Source organism: Pelophylax lessonae (genome assembly GCF_965119305.1).
Source record: "Pelophylax lessonae genome assembly, contig: HAP1_SCAFFOLD_410, whole genome shotgun sequence".
Taxonomy (NCBI): Eukaryota; Metazoa; Chordata; class Amphibia; order Anura; family Ranidae; genus Pelophylax; species Pelophylax lessonae.
Genome location: NW_028119934.1, coordinates 100,274 through 123,433, shown reverse-complemented (window position 1 = coordinate 123,433; position 23,160 = coordinate 100,274). Strand labels below are relative to the sequence as shown.

General features: G+C 47.6%; 1 long non-coding RNA gene across 1 annotated transcript in view; it reads right to left on the bottom strand.

Moving 5' to 3' along the window:
• The window catches only part of LOC309543840, a 36,071-nt gene extending 17,917 nt beyond the window's left edge, over positions 1-18,154 (bottom strand). The window contains exon 1 of the long non-coding RNA XR_014224817.1: positions 17,941-18,154. This is a non-coding gene — a long non-coding RNA (uncharacterized lncRNA). The remainder of the gene's footprint in view (positions 1-17,940) is intronic.
• Positions 18,155-23,160: the final 5,006 nt, after the last annotated feature.

Here is a 23,160-nt window from a genome sequence, read left to right as displayed (position 1 = left end):
GATGTTTTTGGAACTACATTTCCCATGATGCTCTACTACAATGCAGAGTGCATGAGCATCATGGGAAATGTAGTTCCAAAACATCTGGGGTGCCAAGGTTCCCCATCACTGCACTAGACTATGACTCAGTGGTTAGCATTGAAATTGAATAGGGCATAGTCGTCCATATGCACAGTGGCTCAGTAGTTATCACGTTATTGAATAGAGCATGTCCATGTGCACAGTAGCTCAGTGGTTAGCTAGCTTATGTTATTTAATGGGGCAGTGATTAGCGCTTGGAATTGAATGGACCATAATCCCTGTGCACGGTGGCTCAGTGGGTAGTACTTGAAGCTGAATTGAGCAAGAATCAGATGAACAGTGGCTCAGTGGTTAGCACTTGAAATTGAATAGAGCATAGTCCACATGCACATTTGCTAAGTGATTAGCACCTGTTATTCAATGGGGCATAGTCCATATGCACAATGGCTCAGTGGTTAGCTCCTGAAATTGAATAAAGCACCGTGCATATGGAAAATGCTTAATTCAATTGAATGTGCTGACCACTAAGCCACTGTGCATATTGACTATACTCCATTAAATTTTAAGTGCTAACCACCAAGCCACTGTGCATGTTGACTATGCTTTAGTTAATTTCAAGTGCTCACCACTGAGCCACTGTGCATATGTACTATGTTCCCGTCAATTCCCAGTACTAACCACTGAGCCGTTATGCATGTGGACTATGTCCCTTTGATATGTTATTCAATGGGGCATAGTTTTATATGCACAGGGGCTTAGTGATTAGCACTTGAAATTGAACAGAGCACCGTGCATATTGAAAATGCTTAATTCAATTTTAAGTGCTAACCACTGAGCCACTGTACATATGGGCTATGCTCCATCCAATTTGAAGTGCTAACCACCAAGCCACTGTGCATGTTGCCTATGTTCCATTTTTTTTTCAAGAGCTCACTACTGAGCCACTGTGCATATGTACTATGCTCCCTGCTTCCTTCAGTTTCCCAGTACTAACCACTGAGCCATTATGCATATGGACTATGTCCCTTTTAATATGATAGCTCAGTGGTTAGCACTTGCTATTCAATGGGGGATAGTTTATATGCACAGTGGCACAGTGATTAGCACTTGAAATTGAACAGAGCACCATGCATATGGAAAATGCTTAAATCAGTTTGGAGTGCTAACTACTGAGCCACTGTACATATAAACGATGCCCCATTAAAATTTGAAATGCTAACCACCGAGCCACAGTGCATGTTGACTGTGCTCCATTGTATTTCAAGTGCTCACCACTGAGTCACTGTGCATATGTACTATTCTCCCTTACATTCCTAGTACTAACCACTGAGCCACTATGCATTTTGACTATGTCCCTTTGATATAAAGTGCTAATTACTGAGCCAATGTGCAGAGGAACTATGATTCAAGCAATGAGCCTCTATGCAGCTGGGATATTCTCCTTTCTATTTGAAGCACTGGCCACTGAGCCACTGTGGATATGACCTATGCTGTATTCAGCTTCAAGTACTACCCACTGAGCCCACTGTGCATATGGACTTTGCTCTATTTAATTTTAAATGCTAATCACTAAGCCACTGTGCATGTGGACTATGCTCCATTCAATTCCAAGTGCTAACTACTGAGCCACTGTGCATGTGGGACTATGCTCCATTCAATTCCAAGTGCTAACTACTGAGCCACTGTGCATATGATCTATGCTCTATTCAATTCCAAGTGCTAACTACTGAGCCAATGTGCATATGATCTATGCTCTATTCAATTCCAAGTGCTAACCACTGAGTGAATGTGCTATGAACTATGATTCATTCAACTCCAAGTGCTAACCACTGAGCCACTGTGGATATGGCCTATGCTCCATTCAACTTCCAAGTGCTAACTACTGAGCCACTGTGGATCTGAACTATGCTCTATTCAGCTTCAACTACTACCCACTGAGGCACTGTGCATGGGAACTATATTCCATTCAGTTTAAAGTGTTAACCACTGAGCCACAGTGCATACAAACTATGCTTCATTCGATTTCAAGAGCTATTTACTGAGCTACTGTGGATATGGAATATGCTCTATTCAGCTTCAATTACTACCCACTGAGCCACTGTGCATAGGGACTATATTCCCTTCAATTTCAAGTGCTAACTATTGAGCCACTGTATATAGGGACTATATTCCATTTAATTTGAAGTGCTTACCACTGAGCCACAGTGCATACGAACTATGCTTCATTCAGTTTCAAGAGCTAATCACTGGGCCACTGTGGATATGGACTATGCTCCATTCAACTTCCAAGTGCTAACTACTGAGCCACTGTGCATAGGGACTATGGTCCATTACATTTCAAGTGCTTACCACTGAGCCACAGCACATATGAACTATGCTTCATTCAATTTCAAGAGCTAATCACTGAGCCACTGTGGATATGGACTATGCTCCATTCAACTTCCAAGTACTAACTACTGAGCCACTGTGCATAGGGACTATGGTCCATTACATTTCAAGTGCTTACCACTGAGCCACAGCACATATGAACTATGCTTCATTCAATTTCAAGAGCTAATCACTGAGCCACTGTGGATATGGACTATGTTCTTTTCAACTTCCAAGTGCTAACTACTGAGCCACTGTGCATAGGGACTATATTCCATTCAATTTAAAGTGCTAACCACTGAGCCACTGTGGATATGGACTATGTTCTTTTCAACTTCCAGCTGCTAACTACTGAGCCACTGTGCATAGGCACTATGGCCCATTCGATTTAATTTGCTAACCACTGAGCCATTGTGCATATGGACTGCGCTCCATTAAATTTCATGGTGCTGACCACTGAGCCATTGCACACACGCTAATGATGAAAATCAGTCAGAAATGAACCCGTGTACAGCGCGTCCGGCGTTGTTACATTGTAGCGCAGCGCATTAATGATTGCCAAATTCCCGTACTGCGCTTTAGTTTTGTAGTGCGATGTGTGAAGGGGGAGGGGACAGCTCCTCTTGGCTCTCTGCCGTTGGCAGCGCGGCGCGGGATATATTTATAGACCCTGGCAGAGCTGAGAGGCCGTTATATTTATCTAAACTTCTTCCCGGCTAAGAATGCGTGCCCTTCCCATCCGTGCTAGAAGGGGTGAATTAGGGGGGATTTGTGTTGGGGGGGATCAGGGAAGAGGATTTGTGCTAGGAGGGGTGATTTAAAGGGATTTGTGTTGGGAGGGGGGGGGGGATCAGGTAAAGGATTTGTCCTAGAAGGGGGGATTTAAGGGGGGGGGGTTGTGCTAGAAGAGGTAATATGGTAGAGGGGGAGGGGAATTGTGCTAGTAGGGATGGTTGGGGGGTATTTATGATAGGAGGGGTGATTGGGGGCGAATAGGATGTTTACTTGGAGAGGAAACTTGAGGGATAGAGGATTTGTGCCAGGAGGGGTGATTTGTTTTTGGCGGGGTGCATTTGTGCTGGGGGAGGCAAAGATTTGCACTGGGAGGGGGGATTTCAGCAGGGAACGGATTTGTACTGGGGGGGAATTTATGCTTAGGGGTAAGCATGCGGATTGGTGCTTAATTTGTTTATTGTGGGGGGGGGGGGGTTGCTGACACATGATGCTCATACATCTTGGAGGGGGGGGCAGTAGGCATGTTCGCCCTGGGCTCCTGATGACCTTGCCCCACCACTGGCTGCCACCAGGGGCAGCGCTGGTACTCTGATAAGTTGTCTCTGCACCAGTTTCCTTTAATGAATCTTATTAGAGAACAGTTAAGGCTTCCAGGCGTTGGGTAGTCACCGCAGTCCATGACTCATCCCCCCCCCCCCCCACCTCCGCTGTAAACGCATGGAAATTCTGACAGCCAGGGTCTGGGGGCTCTGGAAAGGACGTTCTCTGTCCGCCTTGGGGGGGGGGGGGGGGGGGGCACAGCTGAAAATAGACTCCATGGAACCCCCATCCTTATCAGCAGCTTCAGCCTCTCCAGCAACTGATGTGGTCATGTGATCACCAGCCACCAGCAACCAGAACCTCCACATGAGAGAAATTCATGGCAGACTTAATTTTGGAAATGCTCCTTCCCTGGCTGCTACAGTGGCTATAAAAAGTCTACACACCCCAGTTAAAATCTCAGGTGATGTAAAAAAAAAAAATGCGACAAAGATAAATCATTTCAGAACTTTTTCCATCTTTAGGTCCATTTCACACTTCTGCGACTTGTCCTGCGATTTGGGACTGCAAAATCACAAGTCGTTCTCCATTATTTCCAATGAGTACCGTTCATATCAGTGCGACTTGAAGTCACACCGACTTAAACGTAGCCCCTGCACTACTTTGGCACAATTTTGATGCGTTTTGAGGTCCAAAGACATTCAAGCCCAGTCAAACTCGCATCAAAATCGCGACAAAAAATTCACGGCAAAATATCAGGAAAATCGTGCGACTTTGAAGTCGCACAAGTGTGAAAGGGGCCTTGATGTGACCTATAAACTCAATTAACCACTTTACCACCGGAGGATTTTGCTGTCTTATGTCGGGGCCACTTTTTGCGATTTGGCACTGTTTGAATTTAACTGACAATTGCGCGGTCGTGTGACGCCGTACCCAAACAAAGTTTACGTCCTTTTTTTCCCCACAAACAGAGCTTTCTTTTGGTGGCATTTGATCACCTGTGCGATTTTTACTTTTTGCGCTATAAACAAAAAAAGAGCGACAATTTTGAAAAAATAACAATATTTTTCACATTTTTTTATATGAAATTCCCCCCCAAAAAAAATGTAAAAATCAAAACTTTTTAGAATTTTTGGCCAATTTGTTTTCTGCTACCTATGTTTGGTAAAAAAAAAATCACAATAAGCGTATTTTGATTGGTTTGCGCAAAGTTATTGCGTTTACTAACTAAGGGAAAGATTTCTGTCATTTTTGGTGTTTTTTTTTTTAATGAGTAATGGCGGAGATCTCGGATTTTTTTTTTTTGCGGGACTGCGACATTGCGGCGGACAGATCGGACCCTTGACTGACATTTTTGACACTTTGGGGGTACCAGTGACATTACTGCAGTAATCAGTGCTATAAATATGCACTGTTACTGTAAAATTACACTGGCAGGGAAGGGGTTAATTTTATGGGAGAGGGAGGGGTTAATGTATGCCTGGTGGTTACTGACGTGTGTGGGGGGAGGTGACTGAGTGACACAGGGACAGATCGCAGGTTCAGCTATGCTGAACCCTGCCTGTCACTGTTTGTCACTTAGGAGATCCGCCCGCTCTGTTTACACAAGCGGGCGGATCTCCAGACTCGATTCCCAGACGATCGGGCAAGAGCAGCGGTGATCACCGCCTCTCCTCCCCTGGCCCGACTCCCGCTGTGTATGAATACAGCGGGAGCGAGCCTCCGGCGGCGTGCGAGCGCCGCCTACAAGGGGAGGAGTCCAGCGACGTAGGTCTACGTCGCTGGACGGGAACGAGCCACTGTGTGGAGTAAGAGGGGGGGGGGGTTGGCAAGGGGGCTGGAGATATTGAGGAAGGGGGGAGTTTGGCAAGGGGGGGGTATTGAGTAGGGGGGGTTGGCAAGGGGGCTGGAGATATTGAGGAAGGGGGGAGGTTGGCAAGGGGGCTGGAGATATTGAGGAAGGGGGGAGGTTGGCAAGGGGGGGTATTGAGGAGGAGGGGGGGAAATATTGAGAAGGAGGGGAGGACGGCAAGGTGGCTGAGGATATTTAGGAAGGGGGGAGGTTGGCGGGGGGGGGGGGGGTAATATTGAGGAAGCGGGAAGGTTGGCAAGGGCGGGGGATATTGAGGAGGGGGGGGGGAAATATTGAGGAAGGGGGAAGGTTGGCAAGGTGGCTGGAGATTTTGAGGGAGGGGGGAGGTTGGCAAGGGGGGGGACATTGAGAAGGGGGGGAGAATATTGAGGAAGGGGGGGTTGGCAAGGGGGCTTGGGATATTTAGGAAGGGGGGAGGTTGGCAGGGGGTGGGGATATTGAGGAAGGGGGGAGGTTGGCGGGGGGGACATTGAGAAGTGGGGGAGAATATTGAGGAAGGTGGGGTTGGCAAGGGGGCTGGGCATATTTAGGCAGGGGGGTGGTTAGCAGTGGGGGGAATATTGAGGAAGGGGGAGGTTGGCAAGGGGGCTGGAGATATTGAGGAAGGGGGGATATTGGCAAGGGGGGGGATATTGAGGAAGGGGGGAGGTTGGCAAGGGGGCTGGAGATATTCAGGAAGGGGGGAGGTTGGCGGGGGGGGGGGACATTGAGAAGTGGGGGAGAATATTGAGGAAGGTGGGGTTGGCAAGGATGCTGAGGATATTTAGGAAGGGGGGAGGTTGGCGGGGGGGGGGGTAATATTGAGGAAGCGGGAAGGTTGGCAAGGGCGGGGGATATTGAGGAGGGGGGGGGAAATATTGAGGAAGGGGGAAGGTTGGCAAGGTGGCTGGAGATTTTGAGGGAGGGGGGAGGTTGGCAAGGGCGGGGGGACATTGAAAAGTGGGGGAGAATATTGAGGAAGGGGGGGTTGGCAAGGGGGCTTGGGATATTTAGGAAGGGGGGAGGTTGGCAGGGGGTGGGAGAACATTGAGAAGTGGGGGAGAATATTGAGGAAGGTGGGGTTGGCAAGGGGGCTGGGGATATTTAGGAAGGGGGGAGGTTGGCAAGGGGGGGGTATTGAGTAGGGGGGGTTGGCAAGGGGGCTGGAGATATTGAGGAAGGGGGGAGGTTGGCAAGGGGGCTGGAGATATTGAGTAGGGGGGATATTGGCAAGGGGGGGGATATTGAGGAGGAAGGGGGGAGGTTGGCGGGGGGGACATTGAGAAGTGGGGGAGAATATTGAGTAAGGTGGGGTTGGCAAGGGGGCTGGGCATATTTAGGCAGGGGGGTGGTTAGCAGGGGGGGGGGAATATTGAGGAAGGGGGAGGTTGGCAAGGGGGCTGGAGATATTGAGGAAGGGGGGATATTGGCAAGGGGCGGTTATTGAGGAAGGGGGGAGGTTGGCAAGGGGGCTGGAGATATTCAGGAAGGGGGAGGTTGGCGGGGGGGGGGGGGGACATTGAGAAGTGGGGGAGAATATTGAGGAAGGTGGGGTTGGCAAGGGGGCTGGGGATATTTAGGAAGGGGGGTGGTTGGCAAGGGGGGGGGGTATTATTGAGGAAGGGGGGATATTGGCAAGGGGGGATATTGAGGAAGGGGGGAGGTTGGCAAGGGGGCTGGAGATATTCAGGAAGGGGGGATTTTGACAAAGGGGGGAATACTGAGCAGGGGGGGGGATATTGAGGAAGGGGGAGGTTGGCAATGGGGGGGATATTGAGGAAGGGGGGGCTTGTCAAGGGGGCTGGAGATATTGAGGAAGGGGGGAGGTTGGCAAGGGGGGCTGGAGATATTGAGGAAGGGGGAGGTTGGCAAGGGGGGCTGGAGATATTGAGGAAGGGGGGAGGGCTTCGAGTGACTGATGGAAACCTCAGAGACATTCAATTCCCTTTTTATACATTTTTTTATGAAGAGGAAGGATTAGGAAATAAAATATATTGCTACATATGTTTCTTTAGTTTCCCTTTACATGGTGGAGTGTAGAAAATGATTGAAATTGATCTAAATAAGAAAAAAAAAAAATACATTTGTTTACTTTTTCATGGGGGGGGGGGGGGGGGGTACAAGGGCGCTGGAGACCCTAGGTACTCCTCAACTTCCCAACCATCAGAGGGATCTCATTGTTGAAAGGTATCAGTCAGGAGAACGGTACAAAAGAATATCCAAGGCATTAGATATTCCATGGAACACGGTGAAGGCAGTCATCATCAAGGGGAGAAAATATGGCACAACAGTGACATCACCAAGAACTGGACGTCCCTCCAAAATTTAAGAAAAGACGAGAATAATAGTGGTCAGGGAGGCTGCCAAGAGGCCTACAGCAACATTAAAGGCGCTGCAGGAATGTCTGGCAAGTACTGGCTGTGTGGTCCATGTGACATCAACCATTACTCTTTCCTTCATCGACGGACACAGCTCCTGGTATTCATAACCATTGGGTTATACTGCCCCCTACAGGAGTAGGACACTAGGCAGAAAAAACTTCTGACTACACCCATGGGCAGTCCTAGGGGGTATACTCCCTCTCCCTGCTATGGTCACTCAGTTTTTTTCCTGCCTAGTCAGGAGTAAGGACTTAGTTCCTTGCTGGGATCTTTGGTCCTGGCAAAATTTTTTAGATGGAAAGTTTTTTCTCCTGGATTTTTTTTCCTGTGAGATCTACAATCAACTGCCGGACCGGGCGACGGGCTGGATAATCTAGATCCAGTGGTCACCCTAGTCTGGCCAGCGAGCGCGCACAGGCCTCAGCTCCGCGCTAGGTTGGCTGCAACATAGCCCCACTATACAGGGGCTGGACTGCAAGTTAAATGCCTTGCGAGGTTGCATACAAACGGGGCTCGGACCGAGTCGCAGCGTTCCTCCTGGCCGACAGCCCCCCATTTTGATGGAGAGGGGTTCTGTCTGCCAGCCTGGTTCCTGGTATGGTGAGTAGCTGTCCCCCCTCTCCCCCTGGAGGGTTCTGGGGTGGACGTGGGCCGCTCCCTGGGACATTTGGACCCCTGGGTTTCTCTCCTTCCCGCAGGCACCCCCTTCCTGCTGAGTTCCTCATCCTGCCCCCCCTTTCCGCGACGCAGGTGACGCAGATTTGCAAGGCGGAAACCTGGTCATCGTGCACACTTTTACAAAGTTCTATAAAGTGGATGTGCCGATGCTTCTTTTGGCCACAAGGTTTTGCAGGATGTTGTTTAGAGGACCAGGTCCTCTTTGAGGGGGTATTGTTTTTTTCAGGTGGGATCTGGTTGTTTGGTTGAGCTCCTGTTGCCTGGTTGGCTAATGTTTAGCCTTGGGAATTTTTTTTGGTTGTTCCCACCCCTCATGTTTAACCAGGGGAGGACTGGACCAGGGGGCAGGGGGGAAATTGCCCCCCCCCCCCCCCCAGGCTGCTCTAATGCCCCATAAAAAGGCTGCACCGCTTCTGCCACAGACATGCCTAAAGGATTCCTGGGGAAGTAAAAAGTCCCCGATTATGGGATGAAGACAAGTACAGAGTGCAAAAACACATCCAAAGTCTCCCAAAAGCATGTGGGAAAATGTGTTCTGGTCTGCTGAAACCAAGGTGGAACTTTTTGGCCATAATTCCAAAAGATATGTTTGCCGCAAAAAAAACACCAAAAGAACACAATACCCACCGTGAAGCATGGTGGAGGCAGCATCATGCTTTGGGGCTGTTTTTCTTCAGCTGGAACGGGGGCCTTAGTCAAGGTAGAGGGAATTATGAACAGTTCCAAATACCAGTCACTATTGGCACAAAACCTTCAGGTTGAACATGAACATGAAGAGGAACGTCATCTCTCAGCATGACAACGACCCAAAACATCTATCCGAATCACCAAAGGAATGGCCGAGCCAGAAGAAGATTCCAGTTTTGGAATGGCCCAGCCAGAGCCCAGGCCTGAATTCCAATTGAAAATCTGTGGGGTGATCTGAAGAGGGCTGTGCAGGGGGGAGGACTGGGCCAGGAGGCAGAGGGGCAATTGCCCCCTGGGCCTCTCTGAAGCCCCCTAAAAAGGCTGCACTGCTTCTGCCACAGACATGCCTAAATGATTCCTGGTAAAGTAAAATGTCCCCGCTGTTGACCTACTGAGTGTGGGATGAAGACAAGGACAGAGCTGAGCCCCCCCCCCCCCCCAGCATGGATGACGTAAACTTTGTCTGAGCAGAGGCCATTTCCATGCTCCATGGGAGAATCTTCTCCCCCAGGCAGCCCCGACCGAGCTGTCCCACCTCCCCCAACTGCCCCCTGCTGGTCAGGTTGGGATCCGGATTTGAGTACTTGGAGCAGAGCTTCAGCCTAGAATGGGGGTTGGGAGGAGGACAGGAAGAGGGAGAGTGGGAGGGGGGCTGAGTCGCTGCACCATGGGCCTCTGGTTGGTACTTGCCCCCTGGGCTGTGCACAGTTGATGCCCTCGCAACCAGACTGATTTTGGAGTGTTTTTGCAAAATGGAGTGGGCAAATTACTGCCAAGTCATACTGCCATACTGATAGACTCATACCCACTGAGTGCTGGAATAAAATCAAAAGGGGCTTCAACAAAGTATTTGATTAAGGGTGTGCACACTTTTGCAACCATATTATTTTATGTTTTTTATTTTTACTTCCCTCCACCTAGATAGATTTAATGTTGTTGTTCAATTGAGTTGTACAGTTTATAGGTTGCAAAGGTGGAAAAAGTTGATTTATCTTTGTCTCCATTTTATTACATCACAGAAACCTGAAATTTTACCAGGGGTGTGTAGACTTTTGATATCCACTGTATGTGGACTCTCTGGCTTTAACACTTCCACCATGCAGAAGGATCCTGCATGCTCACTACTAGGAGAGATGGGCGCCGCCATGTTTTTCTTATGACTGTTTCCTGTTAACATCTTAAAAGTTGCAAAATGAATATCCCATAATAAACTGAACAGAAAATGTGAAAGGGGTAGAGTCCCGGGGGTGGCAAACTGGAGGCCCTCCAGCTGTCTCAAAACTACAAGTCCCATCATCCTCTGCCAATGGGAGTCATACTTGTAACTGTAAAGCCTCATGGGACTTGTAGTTCCGCAACAGCTGGAGGGCCGCCAGTTTGACACCTGAGGCCGGGGGGGGGGGGGGGGTTTCGGGGAGGGTAGATTTGTGCTGGGACCATATGGGGAGTGAGAGGATTTGAGCTGAAGGTTGGGGGGTCAAATATTTGTGCTGGGAGGGGGGATTTCAGCAGGGGGGAAGATTTGTAATGGGAAGAAGAGGAATTTATGTTTAGGGGGTAAGCATGCAGATTAGGGCTCAATATGTTTTTTTTTTTTGGGGGGGGGGGGAGGTTTGCTGATAAATAATGCTCATTTATCTAAGGGGGGGGGGGAGCTCTAGAAGACCTTGTCCCAGCACTGGGCCAGGGACTTAGGAGGAAAGCGCTAGATGATGCTGGATATGCTCCAGCCAGCAAACGGGGTGGGCTGCAGGGCCAGGACAAGGTGTGGGCAGGAGGGGCCGCTGTCCTGGGTGCAATGGTTTATTGCAGGGATGGGACCCTGACCCTAGCCCTAAGGAAAAGGGGCGGGGGGTCGCAGTTTGGCATCCTTGTCCTGGCACTGGCAGGCTGTAACCTGTACATGTGTGCGATTGTGACTATAGATGACGATCAGATCAGGGCGTAACTAGAACCTTCAGGGCCCCGGTGCAAGAAACCATTAAAGGGCCCCCTGGACCCTTGGCCAGGGCCCCCCGGACCCTTGTCCAGGGCCCTTCCCTTCAAGCCTGGGGCTCTTCCCACTGTTCCTGGGGCCCTTTACTCTCGTTGCAGGACCCTTTCACAAGTTCTGCAGTGGGCCCCCTTCCTGCCATCTTGGGGCCTCCCCACGGTGGTATGGAATGCCCGGGCCCAGTCGCAAGTGTGACCTTTGCGATCCTGGAAGTTCACTCACTGGTGTCAGTAGTTTTTATTTTTTGGTATTTTGTATTATTTTTCATCATTTTGTTTATTTATTTATTTACAATATCACTGACTATGACTCTGTCCATTCAGAAAAGGAAGGAGCTGGTAAATTACATATTTACCGACCCCCTTCCTGGTTCTCTATTGTGGCACATCCCCTGCAGCAGCCAGCAGGAGAAGGGAGGGAGCACAGTGGGAGGGGGGGGGGGGGACCAGGGGAGCACACGGGGGCCCAGAGACAGCAGAACACAAGTGAACTGGATAGGAGAGGCGGGGGCAGCATACAGAGGAACCAATCTCCTCCATTTTCCTCCTGAAGCTACAGGAGGGAAAAGGAGGACAGTGATCTCTCTACATGCTGCCCCCCCCCCCCTCTCCTATCCAGGTGTACGGGGGAGCCGCACAGGCCCCCTGGAGCATGGGGCCCGGTTGCAATTGCAACCCCTGCAACCCCTGTAGTTACGCCCCTGGATCAGATCATCTTTTAGGAGCTATTTTATACAACAATCTAGCTGATTCCCAAGAGCTGAATGAGGGCAAGATGCCCCGCCCTCTCTGTTCCAACACGCCCCCCATATGCAAATCCATTTGGAGGGAGGGAGAAGCTATTGCTGGGCTCCTTTGACAGAACTCAGAATGCTCTACAAAGCCAGCACCATGGGTGCAATTTTATATAAGGAAAGAAGCAGAGAAAGAGATACAGAATAACAAATTAGATTTAAAAAAAAAAGTGAAATATAAATATTAGTGTTGTGTGAAATGTGCAGAATCTGCGCTAATTCCAGTGTATCTCTAGCCGCTCGCACTTCAATGGACATGTCATTGCAATAAACAGATAATCAAAGAAAGTGCAGCGCTAAACCAAATCGCAAAATAAATATCCCATAATAAACTTAACAAAAAATGTGAAGAAATGCAGGGCTTTTTTTCAGCGGGAACGCGGTGGAACGCAGTTCCGGCACCTCCAGCACTGAATGTATGTAATGGCAAGGCATGCTGGGGTGTGCTACAGGATCTATTGATGCTGGCTGCTGGGGATCTATTGTCATTGGAGGGGATCTTTTTTTGCCTGAGGTGAGGTCTGTTGTTGCCAGGGCCGGATTAAGAGCATCATGGGCTTGGTGCTGAGGATTTTGAAGGGCCTTAAGGGCCGTGCCTTGGCATGCACCCAGAGGAGGAAGGGTGCAGCCATGCATGCCTAATTCAACATGGGATGCTGTCTCTGAAGCCCATAAACACATCCATGCATCGGCAACTGTCCCTCCTTGTCCGGCCTTCGTGCTGTGTGGGGAGGTTCTGAGGGAGCTGCCTGGGGAAGCGAGCATAGAAGCCAGACTTCTGTGTTTACAAGTGACAGAAGAGCGGTAACAGTGAATATGGCCAACCCGGGGCCTATATAAAAGGTAGGGGCCTGGAGCTGCAGCTCCAATAGCCCCTACGTTAATCTGGCCCTGGTTGTTGCTGTGGGGGGATCTATTGTTGCTGGAGGTGGCTCTTCTGTTGCTGGGGTTCAGCTGTTGCTGGGAGGGATCTGGAGAGTCTATTGATGCTGGCTGCGGGGGAGGATCTGTTTTTGCTGCCGGGGGTTTATTATTGCTGGGGGGGGGGGTTTTGTTTCAGGTGGTCCATTGTTCCTGGAGGGATCTATTTTACTGCTTTTCTTGTTATCCTTAACAAATTCCATACAAATTACTTTATACTACAAATGTTACTTTGTTCTATATTCTCTGAAAGGGGCAGTACTGGGAGGTGGGTGGGTGTTGGAACCAAGGAACGATGCTCAAAGGTTGGCAGGGGCGGAGACAAGGGGATACTCAGAAAGGAGGAGTTCCTGCACCTATTCTCTGAGAAAAAAAGCCCTGAAGAAATGTATATAACAACAATAAGCCTGGGTTCACATTGGGGCGGCTTGAAAGGCGCCCAACTCTGAAGCCGCCCCTTGCAGCGCGACTTTGGTGGGGCTTGCATACGACTTCTCTAATAGAAGTCAATGCAAGTCGCCCCCAAAGTAGTGCAGGAACCTTTTTCTTCGACTTGAGTTGCTCCGATTAGAATGGTTCCATTGCACTGAATGGAGAGCGACTTGTCAGGCGGCTAAGTCGCCTGACAAGTTGCCCCAGTGTGAACCGCGACTTATAAAATGACAGTGCAGTCCAAGGGAATAAAGCCCGCAGAGTAGAAAACATATATCCCAGGGCAGTGAATAATCACAGAACAGGGTGGTGCCACCTTCTGCGCCCCAATCCTCAATGTGAAAACCTTTCACCACTTGTATAAATGGCTGCTTACCAGAACATATGGACTCAGATACCCATACAGGTAAGGGGTCAACCACGTTTTGAATGTTTCCAGAAGTGATACTAGAAGCCTCCAAACGTTTCCACACGCAACAACGCGATGAATCCGCTCCACATAGATTGGTGTCAAAACATTGCGTTGGACCATAAACATAAAGAAATACTCCACGTAGTGTAAAACTGTATCGCCAAAATGTATTCAAAAAGGTAGAAAACTTACATCATTCCCAATAAACAAGCGCTTGTAACATCTTTCAGTATACAAGATCATAGTGCAATGGCCTGAATGATAAGAAATCCAACGCATTTCGTCTTCTATTTCTATAACTTCTATTTAGTTGCAGGCGGCCGACCACAGCCATGACATTTCCCTTTAGAAACGATTGATGTCATTTTGATTTCACTCTGACAAGGCCAGCCTGAAATCATGAGCTTCCCCCACCATGCTTCACAGTTGGGATGAAATATTGGTTTTTGTATGCTATGACTTGTCAATAACTGTATATTTCTGCCTGAGAGTTAAAGAGGAAGTAAACCCTCCTCTACAACTTGTACCTATAGGCAAGCCTATGATAAGGCTTACCTATAGGTACTGTAAATATCTCCTAAACATGTACCGTTTAGGAGATATTTACCTTACATGTCGCCAGTGACGTCACTGGCGCATGCGCTCTGAAGGAACGGCCGATCGTGCCGTGACTGTCGGCTCCCGCGCGCCTGCGCGGGAGTGACGTCACCGCGGCTCCGGCCAATCAGATGGCCGGATGCCGCGATCCCGGAAGACGGGCGACTAGACATGTCGCCCGTCATAGAGGTGAGTGAGCGGCACGGCGGGGGCTCGTTCTGAGGTAAGTATTGCATAATGAGCTAATATGCGATGCATACTAGCTCATTATGTCTTTCTTTTGCAGGGTGTAAGAAAAAAAAAAAAATTTATACGAGTTTACAACCTCTTTAAACATCTCATCTGTCTACAGAAGGAACATGGAGCATCCAGGTGGTCTCTTCTATTTGTAGGTAGTTTTGGTTCCTCTCGATCAGCCTTTCTCAACCTTTTTATTCCAAAGGAACCCTTTGAAAAGATGTTCAGGTCTCAGGGAATCCCTGATAAAATGAAATAAATGGGGGTCAATGGAAGAACGCCTCATCTATTGGTGGTTCTGTGGGAAATATTTCCCCCTTTGCCGTAATGGCCAGAATACCACCCTTACAGATAACTTTAAAAGGTTTTGCCAGGTGGTTTTAGACCCCACATTGTGCAGGCACCAACAGATTGGAGGTCAGTCAACCACAGCTCAAGAAAACCTGAGAAACCTCTGGAGCAGTGGTGGTCAAATTCCTTAATAATGGGGTGCCTATATTGTGGCCCCTGACATCACCAAAGGGCCACATAATACTCAGTGAATATATTTAGTGTCAGGAACAGCAGACACGCAACAAGATATGGTCAGAGGCTATGGGAAAGACACAGTAGATGGTCAGAGACTGTTATCGTGCTATAAGAGATGGTCAGAGACTGTGGACATGCCGCAAGAGATGGCCGGAGACTGTGGACATGCCGCAAGAGATGGTCGGAGGCTGTGGACATGCCAGAAGAGATGGTCGGAGGCTGTGGACATGCCACAAGAGATGGTCAGAGACTGTGGACTTTCCACAAGAGATGGTCAGAGACTGTGGACATGCCGCAAGAGATGGCCGGAGACTGTGGACATGCCGCAAGAGATGGTCGGAGACTGTGCCCATGCCACAAGAGATGGTCGGAGACTGTGGACATGCCACAAGAGATGGTCGGAGACTGTGGACATGCTACAATAGATGGTCGGAGACTGTGGACTTGCCACAAGAGATGGTAGGAGGCTGTGGACTTGCCACAAGAGATGGTCGGAGGCTGTGGACATGCCAGAAGAGATGATCGGAGACTGTGGACATGCCAGAAGAGATGGTCGGAGACTGTGCACTTGCCACAAGAGATGGTCAGAGACTGTGCACTTGCCACAAGAGATGGTCGGAGACTGTGGACATGCCACAAGAGATGGTTGGGGAATGTGGACATGCCACAAGAGATGGTCAGAGACTGTGGACATGCCGCAAGAGATGGCTGAAGACTATGGACATGCTGCAAGAGATGGTCGGAGACTGTGGACATGCTGCAAGAGATGGTCGGAGACTGTGGACATGCCGCAAGAGATGGCCGGAGACTGTGCACATGCCACAAGAGATGGTCGGAGACTGTGGACATGCCACAAGAGATGGTCGGAGACTGTGGACTTGTCACAAGAGATGGTCGGAGACTGTGGACTTGTTACAAGAGATGGTCGGAGGCTGTGGACATGCCAGAAGAGATGGTCGGAGGCTGTGGACTTTCCACAAGAGATGGTCAGAGACTGTGGACATGCCACAAGAGATGGCCAGAGACTGTGGACATGCCGCAAGAGATGGTCAGAGACTGTGCCCATGCCACAAGAGATGGTCGGAGAGTGTGCCCATGCCACAAGAGATGGTCGGAGACTGTGGACATGCCACAAGAGATGGTCGGAGACTGTGGACATGCTACAATAGATGGTCGGAGACTGTGGACATGCCACAAGAGATGGTCGGAGACTGTGGACATGCTACAATAGATGGTCGGAGACTGTGGACTTGCCACAAGAGATGGTCGGAGACTGTGGACTTGCCACAAGAGATGGTCGGAGACCGTGGACATGCCACAAGAGATGGTCGGAGACTGTGGACTTGCCACAAGAGATGGTCGGAGACCGTGGACATGCCACAAGAGATGGTCGGAGACTGTGGACGTGCTACAAGAGATGATCAAAAACATGCCACAAGAGGTTGTTAGACTGTTGTTGTCTAACTGTTGTTAGAGGTTGTTAGACTGAACACATGCTATAGGATTAATTGGAGCCAAGAGGCTCCAAGGGCTGAACAAAGAAATGCCAAAGGGCCACAGGTTGGGCACCAGGGCTCTGAAGGAACTTTAATGTTCCATGGAACCCTGGTTGAGAAACACTGCTCTGGATTAGTGAACACAAAAGGCTTTGTAGCAATTTCTAGGTCTTGTTAACTCTATATTTTTTCTGAGATAAAATGACCTGAGTCCTATAACCCCCATCCCTCCCCAACAACCGTCCACCACCACCTTTAGAAGGAGTCTCCATAATAGAGGTTTACCTTGAGGAGGACCTTCATTGTACAAACATGTCTACAATATTGTGTGTTTGTTCTAACACACCATTCTTCTTCTTTATTATATCAACTTTGATGATGACAAGACCACATTTTTGAGCCATTTAGGTAGAAACCAAGGCAAACCTAAAGGCTTTTGTTCCATTTATATATGAACATCTGTCTGAAAGTTCTCCAGATCCTATAGATATATAACAAGCCTATGCAGAAGGATCAATAGTATAGATTTATAGTCATTCCAAGCATTTAGTTGCGTACTTGGACAGATTTACTACCTCTGCTGGAAGTCTGCTCAAGCATCAACCACTCTTTTAGTAAAATATCACTTTCTAAACTTAGCTTTGACTTTCCTTCCCCCAGTATGAGGTCATGTCCCCGTGTTATTGACCTCTGCTTCATATTGAAAATCCTGTCCTCCTGCACCAAACCGCTAACAAAAACTTTACAAATATCTAAAGTAGACGTCAGCTATCAAGGAAGTTATTTTAATAAATGTCATGAGATAGAACTGTTACAAAGATACATTTTGAAAATCTTTTTTTACGGTTTAAAATATTTTTGTAACTAAACTTTTTGCTTAGAAAAACAAACAGATCTGAAAATGCCAACAAATACAAAAAGAGAAAACCGAAAAGCCATTTGGGCACGGAATATTACCCGGTGTCACTGTGACGCCACTATGTCTGTAGATATATTAAAGTGCTAGTATTTGTTTGTTACGTTAGCTGTTGACATTTTATTGCAACGCTTGCAGTTTCCCAGGATACAAGCCAGTTTCCAACCCAGGGCGGTTGCTTTTGAACTTGCTACGCATTTCTCCGACAAGGGTTAATTTCTGGGGTGTATCAGCCGACATACAGACAGGTTGCACACAGCAGCTCTCTACTTTATGGTATATAGAAGCCATTGCCTAGGGCAGCGGTCTAACGGTCTACAAGCCAGATGTGTAAATAGATAAGGATATACTCACAGCACTTCTCACTGAGACTCAGAAACAAAGTGGAATTGTTCCCCCCAGGATCTCAGTGGGTGTAAAATGGGGGATACTTTGTGTCCTGCGAGCAGCTGTCAGTCAGAGTCCCTGTGATTCAGGACACCCAGGAATGACTGTTTACAATTCCCAAACTCTCCAAACTTTCCAAACTTCACACCCCCACCGGGTCCGCCTCCTGATCCCCTCTATCATCCAACTCTGCCTGCTCCTCCTAGTGTGTCTGAGGAGGCCTGCTATTGGAGGGACATTTCTCTTCTTTCTTTTCTTTCTTTCTCTCCTTCATTCTTTACTTCTCTCTCTCTCTTTCTTTCTTTCTATTTCTATTTTTTTCTCTTTTTCTTTCTTTCTTTCTCTGTTTTTTTTCTTTCTTTCCTTCCTTCCTTTCTTTCTTTCTTTTTCTTTTTTCTTTCTTTCTCTGTTTCCTTTTCTTTCTTTCTTTCTTTCTTTCTTTCTTTCTTTCTTTCTTTCTTTCTTTCTTTCTTTTTCTTTTTTTCTTTCTTTCTCTGTTTCCTTTTCTTTCTTTCTTTCTTTCTTTCTTTCTTTCTTTCTTTCTTTCTTTCTTTCTTTCTTTCTTTCTTTCTTTCTTTCTTTCTTTTTCTTTTTTTCTTTCTTTCTCTGTTTCCTTTTCTTTCTTTCTTTCTTTCTTTCTTTCTTTCTTTCTTTCTTTCTTTCTTTCTTTCTTTCTTTCTTTCTTTCTTTCTTTTTCTTTCTTTTTCTTTCTTTCTTTCTTTCTTTCTTTCTTTCTTTTTCTTTCTTTCTTTCTTTCTTTTTCTTTCTTTCTTTCTCTTTCTATTTTTCTCTCTTTTTCTTTATTTCTCTTTCTATTTTTCTCTCTTTTTCTTTCTTTCTTTCTTTCTTTCTTTCTTTCTTTCTTTCTTTCTTTCTTTCTTTCTTTCTTTCTTTCTTTCTCTCTTTCTCTCTTTCTCTCTTTCTCTCTTTCTCTCTTTCTCTCTTTCTCTCTCTCTTTCTCTCTTTCTCTCTCTCTTTCTCTCTTTCTCTCTCTCTTTCTCTCTTTCTCTTTCTTTCTCTCTTTCTTTCTCTCTTTCTCTCCCTCTCCCCCCCCTCTCTCTCTCTCTCCTTCTCCCTCTCTTTCTCTCCCTCTCCCCCCTCTCTCTCTCTCCTTCTCCTTCTCTCTCTCTCTGCCCCCCCCCTCTCTCTCTCCCTCCTTTCTCTCTCCTCTCTCTCTCCTCTCTCTCTCCTCTCTCTCTCTCTCTCTCTCTCTCTCTCTCTACCCCCCCCCCCACCACACACACACACACACCTTATCTCCCCCTCCACTTCTTTCTCTTTCTCCCTTGTTTTCTCTTTCTTGTTCTCCTTTTCACATCCTTCTCTTTTTTGTTCTCCTTCTTGCTTTTTTTCCTTCTTTCTGTCTTTCTCACTCTTTCTTTCTCAATCAATTTTTCTCTCTTGCTCTCTTTTACTCTCTCACTCTTTTCCTTTCTATCTTTCTCACCCTTTCTAGCTCACTCATTCTTTCTCTCTTGCTTTGTCTTTCATGATCTGTCTTTCTGTTTCTCTCTCTCACCCTTTCTAGCTTACTCTTTTGCCACTTGCTCGTTCTCTTGTTCATTCTTTCTCTGCTTTTTTTTTTTCCTTCTCTCTCTCTCTCTTTTTCTTCCCTTTTTCTCTCACTTTCACTCACTCATTTTTTTTTTTTTTCTGCCTTGCATTTTCTTTCTCAGTCTCTTTCTCACCCCAAAGCTCAAACACACACGCCTTTCTCTGCAGCCTCAGATGCACTGGACAGTAAATAAAAGGGAAATGCTCTGTGCTGAGCGGCTTCCTGTTCATTCACAAACTGAAGCATAGTAAACAGTTTACTTTGCTTCAGTTATGAATGAACACAGTGAGTAAGTGTGTTAATTTAGAAAAGGAAGAGGCCAGTAAATGACATATTGATGCTCTTCATCCTGAAATATTTCCCGCAGCAGCCGAGGGAAGCAGAGGGAAGCCAACAGCACTGCAAGGGGCTGGCAACATGGGGGGAAACCTGGGCAGTAGGGGTAGTCATCTCTCTCTCCTCACCTCTTTCTCTCCCCCCCCCCCTTTCATCTCTCTCTCTCTTTTCTTCTCTCTCTCTCTCTCTCTTTCTCCCTTTTCATCTCTCTCTCCCTCCCTCTCCCTCTCTCCCCCCTTTCATCTCACTCTCTCTCTCCTTCCTCTCTCTCTCTCTCTCTCTCCCTCCTCTCTCTCTCTCTCTCTCTCTTCATATCTCTCTTTTTTCTCTCTCTCTCCCTTTTCATCTCTCCCTTTTCATCTCTCTCTCTCTCTCTCTCTCTCTCTCTCTCTCTCTCTCTCTCTCTCTCTCTCTCCCTTTTCATATCTCTCTCTCTCCCTCTCTCTCTCCCCTCTCTCTACCTCTCTCTCTCTCTTTCCCTTTTTATCTCTCCTCTTTCCTCTCTCTTTCTCTGAATGTCTATATGACATGAATATCTCTACCCCTTGTCTCTTACTCTGTCTTGCCTTTTTAGGCTCTGCTTTTATCACCCAGAGTACCTCTGTCTTTGTTTATCTCTCTCTTTACATATCTATCCTTCCCTTGGTGTCTCCTGAATTCTTTTCCTCCTGCAGGATGCAGATTTTGCGCACAGCCCCTCTCTCTCCCCCTGAGCTGAGTAGTAGCATGCATGGGTCACATGCTGTGCAGCACACAGTGGATCTGGCCTGAGAACAATGACAGCTTATATCCTCTAACACCAAAAAATGAAACAGAAAAATATCCAACAGTGAAGGAGAAGGAAATGTTTCCAGTCTGTTCCATCAGACCATCAGGAGGCCATCAGACATGAAATGGTGTTAGTCAGACCTGTGAAAGATGTGTGCTTGGCTGATCTTTTGCACAATTCAATTGGAAGGAAAATCTGTAAGATATCCACACACAGGGGGCAGATAAGGTATCCATACGCAGGGGGCAGATAATGTATCCATAGGCAGGGGGCAGATAAGGTATCCATAGGCAGGGGGCAGATAAGGTATCCATAGGCAGGGGCAGATAAGGTATCCATAGGCAGGGGTAGATAAGGTATCCATAGGCAGGGGCAGATAAGGTATCCATAGGCAGGGGCAGATAAGGTATGCATACGCAGGGGGCAGATAATGTATCCATAGGCAGGGGGCAGATAAGGTATCCATACGCAGGGGGCAGATAATGTATCCATACACAGGGGGCAGATAAGGTATCCCTATGCTGGAGGCAGATAAGGTATCCCTATGCTGGAGGCAGATAAGGTATCCCTATGCTCGGGGCAGATAAGGTATCCCTAGGCAGGGGGCAGATAAGGTCTCCATAGGCAGGGGGTAGATAAGGCATCCATAGGCAGGGGGCAGATAAGGTATCCATAGGCAGGGGGCAGATAAGGTATCCATAGGCAGGGGGGCAGATAAGGTATCCATAGGCAGGGGGGCAGATAAGGTATCCATACGCAGGGGGCAGATAAAGTATCCATAGGCAGGGGGCAGATAAAGTATCCATTCGCAAGGGGCAAATTAAGTATCCATATGCAGGGAGCAGATAAGTTATCCATAGGCAGGTGCCAGATAAGGTATCCATAGGCAGGGGGCAGATAAGGTATCCATAGGCAGGGGGCAGATAAGGTATCCATAGGCAGGGGGCAGATAAGGTATCCATACGCAGGGGGCAGATAATGTATCCATACACAGGGGGCAGATAAGGTATCCCTATGCTGGAGGCAGATAAGGTATCCCTATGCTGGAGGCAGATAAGGTATCCCTATGCTCGGGGCAGATAAGGTATCCCTAGGCAGGGGGCAGATAAGGTCTCCATAGGCAGGGGGTAGATAAGGCATCCATAGGCAGGGGGCAGATAAGGTATCCATAGGCAGGGGGCAGATAAGGTATCCATAGGCAGGGGGGCAGATAAGGTATCCATAGGCAGGGGGGCAGATAAGGTATCCATACGCAGGGGGCAGATAAAGTATCCATAGGCAGGGGGCAGATAAAGTATCCATTCGCAAGGGGCAAATTAAGTATCCATATGCAGGGAGCAGATAAGTTATCCATAGGCAGGTGCCAGATAAGGTATCCATAGGCAGGGGGCAGATAAGGTATCCATAGGCAGGGGGCAGATAAGGTATCCATAGGCAGGGGGCAGATAAGTTATCCATAGGCAGGGGGCAGATAATGGTATCCATAGGCAGGGGGCAGATGAGGTATTCATAGGCAGGGGGCATATAAGGTATCCATAGGCAGGGGCAGATAAGGTATCCATAGGCAGGGGCAGATAAGGTATCCATAGGCAGGGGGCAGATAAGGTATCCATAGGCAGGGGGCAAATAAGGTATCCATGCAAAGGGGGGGGCAGACAAAAGATTTCAAAAATTGTCAGAAAATTCTAACTGTACCAATCAGATTTTCTACCAATATGGTCTATGAATGTTCTGTCTTAATCTGTTCACAGTGCTTCCTAAAATGGGCGCACTTGATACAATGTGATTGTTCAATCTCTGTACATAGTCCTGTAGATTTACTAACATCTTTGTAGTATGAAGCCTTTACTGTTACTAATGTGCTTTATGGTACAGTGCGATGTGTGTGTATTGTGTGTGTGTGTGTGTGTATATATATATATATACACACACACACACACACATGTGTGTGTAAAGGCAGGCGTCCCAATACTTTTGGTAATATAGTGTAAAGATTTTTTTTTAGTGGGGTAAGATTTAGAACCTTAATCAAGTGGGGACAGGAATTTGACACTGGGGGTACAAAAGTTAGATCCAAGCGATAAACCCCCCCCCCCCAAAAAAAAAAATGACCTTTCATCCATTGTGTTGTAACTTGTTTGACTTCAGAATTTTCCAGTACCTCTAGTCTGTACCTTTTTGTAATTTGTGTTTTTTGTTGATTCTGTAGACATTATCCAGAGATGGACCTTCAAGTTTCCATCCTTGTCTGTGAAGGCCTTCGAGTATTTGTCAGAGCAGTATGTGGTGATCACACACCTGTACTCTTATCAGTGTCCACTAGCAAGCAGATATAGGAGGAGTCCCTTATAGTGCAGTCGCACATCTCTCCCAGTAAGGAGTAAGTATCTCCAATGGTGAGAGGTTGGATTAATCCTTCTTTTTATGGATAGTGTAGGACCCACTGACAATGGGGTACTTTGACGTAGTGGTGGGCTTGAGCATGATATGGCCATATGGTGGGACCAAATCCCCATTTTTTTGCCTT